Source organism: Neoarius graeffei, chromosome 18 (genome assembly GCF_027579695.1).
Source record: "Neoarius graeffei isolate fNeoGra1 chromosome 18, fNeoGra1.pri, whole genome shotgun sequence".
Lineage (NCBI taxonomy): Eukaryota > Metazoa > Chordata > Actinopteri > Siluriformes > Ariidae > Neoarius > Neoarius graeffei.
In genome coordinates, this window is record NC_083586.1 from 15,547,209 (window position 1) to 15,557,770 (window position 10,562).

Consider the following 10,562-nt stretch of genomic DNA (forward strand, 5'->3'; position numbering starts at 1 on the left):
TCTTTCATTTCCTACTGACTCTCTTTCTCAGCCTCTTTCTTTTTTCCTACTGCCTCTGCCAGTTTCTTTCTTTCTTTCTTTCTTTCTTTCTTTCTTTCTTTCTTTCCTCTATTTTCTACTGCCTCTGTCTCCTTTCTTTCTTTTCTCCATTTGCTACTGCCTCTCTGAGCTTCTTTCTTTCATTTCCGACTGACTCTCTTTCTCAGCCTCTTTCTTTTTTCCTACTGCCTCTGTTAGGTTCTTTCTTTCTTTCTTTCTTTCTTTCTTTCTTTCTTTCTTTCTTTCTTTCTTTCTTTCTTTCAACTGACTCTCTCAGCTTCTTTCTTTCTCCCTCTCTTTCAGCCTTCTTTCTTTCTTTTCCTACGGCCTCTGTCAGTTTCTTTCTTTCTTTCTTTCTTTCTTTCTTTCTTTCTTTCTTTCTTCTATTTTCTACTGCCTCTGTCTCCTTTCTTTCTTTCCTCCATTTCCTACTGCCTCTCTGAGCTTCTTTCTTTCTTTCTTTCTTTCTTTCTTTCTTTCTTTCTTTCATTTCCTACTGACTCTCTTTCTCAGCCTCTTTCTTTTTTCCTACTGCCTCTGTCACTTTCTTTCTTTCTTTCTTTCTTTCTTTCTTTCTTTCTTTCTTTCTTTCTTTTCCTACTGCCTCTTTCTTTCTTTCTTTCTTTCTTTCTTTCTTTCTTTCTTTCTTTCTTTAATTTCCTACTGAGTCTCAGCCTTTCTTTCTTTCTTTCTTTCTTTCTTTCTTTCCTCTATTTTCTACTGCCTCTGTCTCCTTTCTTTCTTTTCTCCATTTCCTACTGCCTCTCTGAGCTTCTTTCTTTCTTTCATTTCCTACTGACTCTCTTTCTCAGCCTCTTTCTTTTTTCCTACTCCCTCTGTCAGCCTTTTCTTTCTTTCTTTCTTTCTTTCTTTCTTTCTTTCTTTCTTTCTTTCTTTCTTTCTTTCTTTCTTTCAACTGACTCTCTCAGCTTCTTTCTTTCTCCCTCTCTTTCAGCCTTCTTTCTTTCTTTTCCTACGGCCTCTGTCAGTTTCTTTCTTTCTTTCTTTCTTTCTTTCTTTCTTTCTTCTATTTTCTACTGCCTCTGTCTCCTTTCTTTCTTTCCTCCATTTCCTACTGCCTCTCTGAGCTTCTTTCTTTCTTTCTTTCTTTCTTTCTTTCTTTCTTTCTTTCTTTCATTTCCTACTGACTCTCTTTCTCAGCCTCTTTCTTTTTTCCTACTGCCTCTGTCACTTTCTTTCTTTCTTTCTTTCTTTCTTTCTTTCTTTCTTTCTTTCTTTCTTTTTCATTTTCTAGTGCCTGTCAGCCTCTTCTTTCTTTCATTCATTCATTCTTTCTTTCATTTCCTATTGCCTCTTTCTTTCTTTCTTTCTTTCTTTCTTTCTTTCTTTCTTTCTTTCTACTGACTCTCAGCTTCTTTCTTTCCTTCATTTCCGACTGACTCTCAGTTTCTTTCTTTCTTTCTTTCTTTCTTTCTTTCTTTCTTTCTTTCTTTCTTCTGACTCTCTCAGCTTCTTTCTTTCTTTCTTTCTTTCTTTCTTTCTTTCTTTCTTTCTTTCTTTCCTATTGCCTCTGTCAGTTCTTTCTTTCTTTCTTTCTTTCTTATTGCCTCTGTCAGTTCTTTCTTTCTTTCTTTCTTTCTTTCTTTCTTTCTTTCTTTCTTTCTTTTCCTACTGCCTCTGTCAGTTTCTTTCTTTCTTTCTTTCTTTCTTTCTTTCTTTCTTTCTTTCTTTCTTTCTTTCTTTCAATTTCTACTTTCTTTTTCATTTCCTACTGTCTTTCTTTCCTCTATTTTCTACTGCCTGTCTCCTTTCTTTGTTTTCTCCATTTCCTACTGCATCTCTGAGCTTCTTTCTTTCATTTCCTACTGACTCTCTTTCTCAGCCTCTTTCTTTTTTCCTACTGCCTCTGCCAGGTTCTTTCTTTCTTTCTTTCTTTCTTTCTTTCTTTCTTTCTTTCTTTCTTTCCTCTATTTTCTACTGCCTCTGTCTCCTTTCTTTCTTTTCTCCATTTGCTACTGCCTCTCTGAGCTTCTTTCTTTCATTTCCGACTGACTCTCTTTCTCAGCCTCTTTCTTTTTTCCTACTGCCTCTGTTAGGTTCTTTCTTTCTTTCTTTCTTTCTTTCTTTCTTTCTTTCTTTTCATTTTCTAGTGCCTGTCAGCCTCTTCTTTCTTTCATTCTTTCTTTTATTTCCTACTGCTTCTTTCTTTCTTTCTTTCTTTCTTTCTTTCTTTCTTTCTTTCTTTCTTTCTTTCTTTCTTTTCCTACTGCTTCTTTCTTTCTTTCTTTCTTTCTTTCTTTCTTTCTTTCTTTAATTTCCTACTGAGTCTCAGCCTTTCTTTCTTTCTTTCTTTCTTTCTTTCTTTCCTCTATTTTCTACTGCCTCTGTCTCCTTTCTTTCTTTTCTCCATTTCCTACTGCCTCTCTGAGCTTCTTTCTTTCTTTCATTTCCTACTGACTCTCTTTCTCAGCCTCTTTCTTTTTTCCTACTGCCTCTGTCAGCCTTTTCTTTCTTTCTTTCTTTCTTTCTTTCTTTCTTTCTTTCTTTCAACTGACTCTCTCAGCTTCTTTCTTTCTCCCTCTCTTTCAGCCTTCTTTCTTTCTTTTCCTACGGCCTCTGTCAGTTTCTTTCTTTCTTTCTTTCTTTCTTTCTTTCTTTCTTTCTTTCTTTCTTTCTTTCTTCTATTTTCTACTGCCTCTGTCTCCTTTCTTTCTTTCCTCCATTTCCTACTGCCTCTCTGAGCTTCTTTCTTTCTTTCTTTCTTTCTTTCTTTCTTTCATTTCCTACTGACTCTCTTTCTCAGCCTCTTTCTTTTTTCCTACTGCCTCTGTCACTTTCTTTCTTTCTTTCTTTCTTTCTTTCTTTCTTTCTTTCTTTCTTTCTTTTCCTACTGCCTCTTTCTTTCTTTCTTTCTTTCTTTCTTTCTTTCTTTCTTTCTTTCTTTAATTTCCTACTGAGTCTCAGCCTTTCTTTCTTTCTTTCTTTCTTTCTTTCTTTCTTTCTTTCTTTCTTTCTTTCTTTCTTTCTTTCCTCTATTTTCTACTGCCTCTGTCTCCTTTCTTTCTTTTCTCCATTTCCTACTGCCTCTCTGAGCTTCTTTCTTTCTTTCATTTCCTACTGACTCTCTTTCTCAGCCTCTTTCTTTTTTCCTACTCCCTCTGTCAGCCTTTTCTTTCTTTCTTTCTTTCTTTCTTTCTTTCTTTCTTTCTTTCTTTCAACTGACTCTCTCAGCTTCTTTCTTTCTCCCTCTCTTTCAGCCTTCTTTCTTTCTTTTCCTACGGCCTCTGTCAGTTTCTTTCTTTCTTTCTTTCTTTCTTTCTTTCTTTCTTTCGTTCTTTCTTCTATTTTCTACTGCCTCTGTCTCCTTTCTTTCTTTCCTCCATTTCCTACTGCCTCTCTGAGCTTCTTTCTTTCTTTCTTTCTTTCTTTCTTTCTTTCTTTCTTTCTTTCTTTCTTTCTTTCATTTCCTACTGACTCTCTTTCTCAGCCTCTTTCTTTTTTCCTACTGCCTCTGTCACTTTCTTTCTTTCTTTCTTTCTTTCTTTCTTTCTTTCTTTCTTTTTCATTTTCTAGTGCCTGTCAGCCTCTTCTTTCTTTCATTCATTCATTCTTTCTTTCATTTCCTATTGCCTCTTTCTTTCTTTCTTTCTTTCTTTCTTTCTTTCTACTGACTCTCAGCTTCTTTCTTTCCTTCATTTCCGACTGACTCTCAGTTTCTTTCTTTCTTTCTTTCTTTCTTTCTTTCTTCTGACTCTCTCAGCTTCTTTCTTTCTTTCTTTCTTTCTTTCTTTCTTTCTTTCTTTCCTATTGCCTCTGTCAGTTCTTTCTTTCTTTCTTTCTTTCTTTCTTTCTTTCTTATTGCCTCTGTCAGTTCTTTCTTTCTTTCTTTCTTTCTTTCTTTCTTTCTTTCTTTCTTTCTTTCTTTCTTTCTTTCTTTCTTTCTTTCTTTCTTTTCCTACTGCCTCTGTCAGTTTCTTTCTTTCTTTCTTTCTTTCTTTCTTTCTTTCTTTCTTTCTTTCTTTCAATTTCTACTTTCTTTTTCATTTCCTACTGTCTTTCTTTCCTCTATTTTCTACTGCCTGTCTCCTTTCTTTGTTTTCTCCATTTCCTACTGCATCTCTGAGCTTCTTTCTTTCATTTCCTACTGACTCTCTTTCTCAGCCTCTTTCTTTTTTCCTACTGCCTCTGCCAGGTTCTTTCTTTCTTTCTTTCTTTCTTTCTTTCTTTCTTTCTTTCCTCTATTTTCTACTGCCTCTGTCTCCTTTCTTTCTTTTCTCCATTTCCTACTGCCTCTCTGAGCTTCTTTCTTTCATTTCCGACTGACTCTCTTTCTCAGCCTCTTTCTTTTTTCCTACTGCCTCTGTCAGGTTCTTTCTTTCTTTCTTTCTTTCTTTCTTTCTTTCTTTCTTTCAATTTCTACTTTCTTTTTCATTTCTTTCTTTCTTTCTTTCTTTCTTTCTTTCTTTCTTTCTTTCTTTTCATTTTCTAGTGCCTGTCAGCCTCTTCTTTCTTTCATTCTTTCTTTTATTTCCTACTGCTTCTTTCTTTCTTTCTTTCTTTCTTTCTTTCTTTCTTTCTTTCTTTCTTTCTTTTCCTACTGCCTCTTTCTTTCTTTCTTTCTTTCTTTCTTTCTTTCTTTCTTTCTTTCTTTCTTTCTTTCTTCTTTTTCATTTTCTAGTGCCTGTCAGCCTCTTCTTTCTTTCATTCATTCTTTCTTTCATTTCCTACTGCCTCTTTCTTTCTTTCTTTCTTTCTTTCTTTCTTTCTTTCTTTTCCTATTGCCTCTCTCTTTCTTTCTTTAATTTCCTACTGAGTCTCAGCCTTTCTTTCTTTCTTTCTTTCCTCTATTTTCTACTGCCTCTGTCTCCTTTCTTTCTTTTCTCCATTTCCTACTGCCTCTCTGAGCTTCTTTCTTTCTTTCATTTCCTACTGACTCTCTTTCTCAGCCTCTTTCTTTTTTCCTACTCCCTCTGTCAGCCTTTTCTTTCTTTCTTTCTTTCTTTCTTTCTTTCTTTCTTTCTTTCTTTCTTTCTTTCTTTCAACTGACTCTCTCAGCTTCTTTCTTTCTCCCTCTCTTTCAGCCTTCTTTCTTTCTTTTCCTACGGCCTCTGTCAGTTTCTTTCTTTCTTTCTTTCTTTCTTTCTTTCTTTCTTTCTTTCTTTCTTTCTTTCTTCTATTTTCTACTGCCTCTGTCTCCTTTCTTTCTTTCCTCCATTTCCTACTGCCTCTCTGAGCTTCTTTCTTTCTTTCTTTCTTTCTTTCTTTCTTTCTTTCATTTCCTACTGACTCTCTTTCTCAGCCTCTTTCTTTTTTCCTACTGCCTCTGTCACTTTCTTTCTTTCTTTCTTTCTTTCTTTCTTTCTTTCTTTCTTTCTTTCTTTCTTTTTCATTTTCTAGTGCCTGTCAGCCTCTTCTTTCTTTCATTCATTCATTCTTTCTTTCATTTCCTATTGCCTCTTTCTTTCTTTCTTTCTTTCTTTCTTTCTTTCTTTCTTTCTACTGACTCTCAGCTTCTTTCTTTCCTTCATTTCCGACTGACTCTCAGTTTCTTTCTTTCTTTCTTTCTTTCTTTCTTTCTTTCTTTCCTATTGCCTCTGTCAGTTCTTTCTTTCTTTCTTTCTTTCTTTCTTTCTTTCTTTCTTTCTTTCTTTCTTTCTTTCTTTCTTATTGCCTCTGTCAGTTCTTTCTTTCTTTCTTTCTTTCTTTCTTTCTTTCTTTTCCTACTGCCTCTTTCTTTCTTTCTTTCTTTCTTTCTTTCTTTCTTTAATTTCCTACTGAGTCTCAGCCTTTCTTTCTTTCTTTCTTTCTTTCTTTCTTTCTTTCTTTCTTTCTTTCCTCTATTTTCTACTGCCTCTGTCTCCTTTCTTTCTTTTCTCCATTTCCTACTGCCTCTCTGAGCTTCTTTCTTTCTTTCATTTCCTACTGACTCTCTTTCTCAGCCTCTTTCTTTTTTCCTACTGCCTCTGTCAGGTTCTTTCTTTCTTTCTTTCTTTCTTTCTTTCTTTCTTTCTTTCTTTCTTTCTTTTCATTTTCTAGTGCCTGTCAGCCTCTTCTTTCTTTCATTCTTTCTTTTATTTCCTACTGCTTCTTTCTTTCTTTCTTTCTTTCTTTCTTTCTTTCTTTCTTTCTTTCTTTCTTTCTTATTGCCTCTGTCAGTTCTTTCTTTCTTTCTTTCTTTCTTTCTTTCTTTCTTTCTTTAATTTCCTACTGAGTCTCAGCCTTTCTTTCTTTCTTTCTTTCTTTCTTTCTTTCCTCTATTTTCTACTGCCTCTGTCTCCTTTCTTTCTTTTCTCCATTTCCTACTGCCTCTCTGAGCTTCTTTCTTTCTTTCATTTCCTACTGACTCTCTTTCTCAGCCTCTTTCTTTTTTCCTACTGCCTCTGTCAGCCCTTTCTTTCTTTCTTTCTTTCTTTCTTTCTTTTTCTTTCTTTCTTTCTTTCTTTCTTTCTTTCTTTCTTTCTTTCTTTCAACTGACTCTCTCAGCTTCTTTCTTTCTCCCTCTCTTTCAGCCTTCTTTCTTTCTTTTCCTACGGCCTCTGTCAGTTTCTTTCTTTCTTTCTTTCTTTCTTTCTTTCTTTCTTTCTTTCTTTCTTTCTTTCTTTCTTCTATTTTCTACTGCCTCTGTCTCCTTTCTTTCTTTCCTCCATTTCCTACTGCCTCTCTGAGCTTCTTTCTTTCTTTCTTTCTTTCTTTCTTTCTTTCATTTCCTACTGACTCTCTTTCTCAGCCTCTTTCTTTTTTCCTACTGCCTCTGTCACTTTCTTTCTTTCTTTCTTTCTTTCTTTCTTTCTTTCTTTCTTTCTTTCTTTCTTTCTTTTTCATTTTCTAGTGCCTGTCAGCCTCTTCTTTCTTTCATTCATTCATTCTTTCTTTCATTTCCTATTGCTTCTTTCTTTCTTTCTTTCTTTCTTTCTTTCTTTCTACTGACTCTCAGCTTCTTTCTTTCCTTCATTTCCGACTGACTCTCAGTTTCTTTCTTTCTTTCTTTCTTTCTTTCTTTCTTTCTTTCTTTCTTCTGACTCTCTCAGCTTCTTTCTTTCTTTCTTTCTTTCTTTCTTTCTTTCTTTCTTTCTTTCTTTCTTTCTTTCTACTGACTCTTAGCTTCTTTCTTTCTTTCCTCTATTTTCTACTGCCTCTGTCTCCTTTCTTTCTTTTCTCCATTTCCTACTGTCTCTCTGAGCTTCTTTCTTTCTTTCATTTCCTACTGACTCTCTCAGCCTCTTTCTTTTTTCCTACTGCCTCTGTCAGCATTTTCTTTCTTTCTTTCTTTCTTTCTTTCTTTCTTTCTTTCTACTGACTCTCTCAGCTTCTTTCTTTCTTTCTGTATTTTTCTACTGCCTCTTTCTTTCTTTCTTTCTTTCTTTCTTTCTTTCTTTCTTTCTTTCTTCTGCCTCTGTCAGTTTCTTTCTTTCTTTCTTTCTTTCTTTCTTTCTTTCTTTCTTTCTTTCTTCTTTTTCATTTTCTAGTGCCTGTCAGACTCTTCTTTCTTTCATTCATTCTTTCTTTCATTTCCTACTGCTTCTTTCTTTCTTTCTTTCTTTCTTTCTTTCTTTCTTTCTTTCTTTCTTTCTTTTCCTATTGCTTCTTTCTTTCTTTCTTTCTTTCTTTCTTTCTTTCTTTCTTTCTTTCTTTCTTTCTTTCTTTTCCTACTGCCTCTCTTTTTCTTTCTTTAATTTCCTACTGAGTCTCAGCCTCTTCTTTCTTCTTTTCTTTCTACTGACTCTCTCAGCTTCTTTCTTTCTTTCTTTCTTTCTTTCTTTCTTTCTTTCTTTCTTTCTTTCTTTCTTTCTTTAATTTCCTACTGAGTCTCAGCCTCTTCTTTCTTTCTTTCTTTCTTTCTTTCTTTCTTTCTTTCTTTCTTTCTTTAATTTCCTACTGAGTCTCAGGCTTTCTTTCTTTCTTTCTTTCTTTCTTTCTTTCTTTCTTTCTTTCTTTCTTTTTTTCTTTCTTTCTTCTATTTTCTACTGCCTCTGTCTCCTTTCTTTCTTTTCTCCATTTCCTACTGCCTCTCTGAGCTTCTTTCTTTCTTTCATTTCCTACTGACTCTCTTTCTCAGCCTCTTTCTTTTTTCCTACTGCCTCTGTCAGCCTTTTCTTTCTTTCTTTCTTTCTTTCTTTCTTTCTTTCTTTCTTTCTTTCCTTCATTTCCTACTGACTCTCTCAGCTTCTTTCTTTCTTTCTTTCTTTCTTTCTTTCTTTATTTCTTTCTTTCTTTCTTTCTTTCTACTGACTCTCTCAGCCTCTTTCTTTCTTTATTTATTTTTCTACTGCTTCTTTCTTTCTTTCTTTCTTTCTTTCTTTCTTTCTTTCTTTCTTTCTTTCTTCTGCCTCTGTCACTTTCTTTCTTTCTTTCTTTCTTTCTTTCTTTCTTTCTTTCTTTCTTTCTTTCTTTCTTTCTTTCTTCTGCCTCTGTCACTTTCTTTCTTTCTTTCTTTCTTTCTTTCTTTCTTTCTTTCTTTCTTTCTTTCTACTGACTCTTAGCCTCTTTCTTTCTTTCTTTCTTTCTTTCTTTCATTTCCTACTGACTCTCTCAGCCTCTTTCTTTTTTCCTACTGCCTCTGTCCGCATTTTCTTTCTTTCTTTCTTTCTTTCTTTCTTTCTTTCTTTCTTTCTTTCTTTCTTTCTTTCTTTCTTTCTTTCTACTGACTCTCTCAGCCTCTTTCTTTCTTTATTAGGGCCCAAGCCCTATGGGCGAAGGCCCTATTGTTCTTGTAAGAGTTCACTATTATTATTCTTCCGTCTTCTTCTTCTTCTTCTTCTTCCTCCGTCTTCTTCTTCTTCTTTATTTTTCTCCGCTGTTGGGCCATTTTCGGGGCACTTGCCATGGGCGAAAACGCACGAAATTTGGCACCAGTTCCGAGAATTGCCACCGCTACTCAGAACCAGAAGCCCAAACTTGGTCGGGGCTCAGGGCCTCTATAGCGCCCCCTAAGTCGTTGTGATTTTGGCCTCCCGCATTAAGGTGCCTGGGTGCCATGTAGTTTGTAGTAGTGGCATGCCATTTGGTACGCATATGTATCTCACTAAGCCGGACAAAAATGTAATGCCAATGCATTAGCCACGCCCAACAGGAAGTGAGGTAATTTCACTTTTGTGCGAAATGCATGGCCACGAAGACGGCGCAACTCCTCCTAGACCGTTCATAGGAATGTCACCAAAATTGATACACATCATCTACAGACATGGCTGACAAAAGTTACTAAATACGTTTCACATAGGATAAACCGTTCAGAAGTTATACGTCAATCAATTTTCGATGCAAAATTTTACATGCTTAAAAATTCATAACAAATCTTCTGATTGCTCAAAACTGCTCATACTTCACACGCATATCACTCATTGGGCTTCTGACATGTTACCCAATTTCTGTGATATTTCGCCACTGGGGGCGCTATTTTTGGGCAAAAATTCCAATCTTTCCTCAAATTTGGTCAAACTTCACGGCCACCCTCTTTCTACCTCCCATGTCATGTATACCACATTTTGGGAATTTTCGTCCATGGGGGGCGCTGTTTTTGGCCGACGCAATTGCTCCAAAACGGGTTTTTGGTTAATAATTCCATAATGCTTTTCCTTCACACCACTACCTTCTGATAGTACGTTGCTGTTGTAGACACTTATTTTTCCAAATCATAATCGCTCATGTACAGCATAGCGCCACCTACTGACATGGGAAAAACCAAAAAATTTATTCTTCAAAAATCTATATCTCATCTTCTATTTACTCAATTGTCATCAAACTTCATACGCAAACTCTTCATAGCTCACCTGACATATACGCCAAATTTTGTGCACTTTCGCCACTGGGGGCGCTATTTTTGGGCAAAAATCCAATCTTTCCTCAAATTTGGTCAAACTTCACGGCCACCCTCTTACTGCCTCCCATGTCATGTATACCACATTTTGGGAATTTTCGTCCATGGGGGGCGCTGTTTTTGGCCGACGCAATTGCTCCATAATGGGTTTTTGGTAAATTATTCCATAATGCTTTTCCTTCACACCACTACCTTGTGCTAGTACGTTGCTGTTGTAGACACTTATTTTTCCAACTCATTATCGCTCGAGTACCGCATAGCGCCACCTACTGACATGGGAAAACCCAAAAATTTATTCTTCAAAAATCTATATCTCATCTTCTATTTACTCAATTGTCATCAAACTTCATACGCAAACTCTTCAAAGCTCACCTGACGTCTACGCCAAATTTTGTGCACTTTCGCCCCTGGGGGTGCTGGTTATGGCAAAAATGATATTGCAGCTTCTGATTTGTCAAACTTGGCAAGCAAACTCTTTACAAGACCCTTATTGGGGCGCTTGCCATGGTCGACAACGCACGAAATTTGGCTCCTTCTTCTTAGACTGCCACCGCTACTGAGAACCAGAAGCCCAGATCCAGGCGGGCCTCAGGGCCTCTATAGCGCCCCCCGAGCACCGTACAGTGCGAGACCCTATTGTTGCCATGTGTCCAATTCTGTGCTTTGTCGCCATTGTGGGAGTAATGTCTCTTGCCGAAGAAGCTGTGGAAGGTGTTTCGCAGGGACGCATGCCCCCGCCCCCCTTGGC

General features: G+C 36.1%; 1 protein-coding gene across 1 annotated transcript in view; it reads left to right on the forward strand.

Annotated features, from left to right (window-relative positions):
- efnb2b (ephrin-B2b) overlaps positions 1-10,562 on the forward strand; it is a 58,938-nt gene that overhangs the window by 25,978 nt on the left and 22,398 nt on the right. The gene's annotated exons all lie outside the window — the stretch shown is intronic.